The sequence below is a fragment of the Urocitellus parryii genome, chromosome 9 (assembly GCF_045843805.1).
Source record: "Urocitellus parryii isolate mUroPar1 chromosome 9, mUroPar1.hap1, whole genome shotgun sequence".
NCBI lineage: Eukaryota > Metazoa > Chordata > Mammalia > Rodentia > Sciuridae > Urocitellus > Urocitellus parryii.
This window is the reverse complement of record NC_135539.1, coordinates 109,315,198-109,316,854: the sequence shown is the minus strand read 5'-3', so window position 1 is coordinate 109,316,854 and position 1,657 is coordinate 109,315,198. Positions and strand designations below refer to the sequence as shown.

At 37.5% G+C, this 1,657-nt stretch overlaps 1 non-coding gene across 1 annotated transcript; it reads right to left on the bottom strand.

Moving 5' to 3' along the window:
• Positions 1–1,297: 1,297 nt before the first annotated feature.
• Positions 1,298–1,370, bottom strand: Trnaa-ugc (transfer RNA alanine (anticodon UGC)). The gene has a single exon. It is a non-coding gene; the product is annotated as a tRNA-Ala (tRNA).
• Positions 1,371–1,657: the final 287 nt, after the last annotated feature.

Sequence of the window (1,657 nt, the reverse complement as noted above, 5' to 3'; positions counted from 1 at the left end):
ACACACCAAAAAAAGCACCATATTTGCATCGATGAGGTCTTCCTTGCAGTTCCCTGATGCTCTTTTGGAAAATAAAATTATATTGACTTTGCATTACCCATGTTCTTACTAACTCGGGGATAAATGGAGGATGGAAAGAATCTGAATTCTTTCATGCTAAAAAGCTATCAGCATTTCAAAAGCAGAAAGGTCATTCTGCAACTTTCCTGTATATCTGGGAGGGAAAAAATGTATTTGAAATAAAGTAAATGGTTAAGAACTAGTGTTAATTGAAGATCAATCAGAAGTTAACCTACATTACATCTGAAATTATAGTGCTAATTGATAGAAAGCTAGATTCAATTTAAAAGCAGATGGTTCACATGCGGATTTTCACAACTCAAATAATATAAAAGAATAGACATCCTGCCATATTTGTTTATCCCTTTAATAGCCAGAAATGGACCCCTTCAAAGACAAACACTTAAAGAAGGAACCTTCTTCCTTAGTTTTATTGGTTTAATTTCAGTGAGTACCTTTGCTTGGGATAGAGGTAGGTTAGGGGAAGGCTCTATAGCTGTGAGTAGAAGCATACATATTACTAAACATAAATTGCCAGCAAGCTCTCTATTTAACTGCTGTTGCACATAAAATCTCTAGTCCCAGCTAGGAGAAATTTGCAGGCTGGTTGCATTCATCAAAAGGAAAACCCCTGGATATTCTGCTGCTGTTGTATTTGGTGACTTGTTTTAATTAGGGACTGGGAAATTGATCAGTTTTAGCCTACCAAGCATGGATTCAGGCTGAGGGTCTTATTTTTTAACCATCATTTAAAAAATTAATTTCTTCCATTTTTCAGGTGCATGAATACTTTCAAACACAGAGTTCAGTGAATTCAAAATACCTGGTTGGGTTGGTCCATGTGAACCAAAAAAATTGATGAAGTCAAGAAAAATTACTGTGTCAATCAAAAAGTTGATCTAAATGTATTAAGAATGTAACCAGAATCCTAGGCCAGGAGGGATTGACTTTGGAGAGGCCCAACAGACCACATGTAGCCCACTCTCCACAAATAAACAAACAGAAACATTAATGGTGAAGGAAGAAAGAAATTATTTTGGTATAGCTATATTGAGAAGATAGGGAGACCAAGCGGTCTTCAGATGTATCTTTGGGGAACTAACATGACCTTTGTGGTTAAATAGAGGAAATTAAAAAAGGAGAGGCAAGAAATATATATATTCAAGCAGCCTTGATCAGACTGTAGTCAGGTTATTATCTCAGGATGGTAATATGCAGACTTTTCTCTTTTTTCTTTTGGTGATGCTGGGGATTGAACCCAGGACCTTGTGCATGCAAGGCAAGCACTCTACCAACTGAGCTATATCCCCAGCCCTATATGGACAGTTTTGTATGATAAGAAAGTTGCTGCTGCCTGGGAGTATTTTTATCCCTTGTCACAGGATGTTTGTCAATAATCTCTGTTGTTCCTGGAATCCAAGGTGACAGCAGAAGAGAAAGACTCAGAGAAAAAGACAAGTCAGAAAGACAAGATGGAGTTAGGGCAGGTTTGGGACAATAACTGGAGATTTCTAGGTGCTTGTTACCATGGTCTGGAACACAATGCTATAAAAGCTGGCAGCTGACAATCTATTGATTATGATGCCCCTGCAAATTT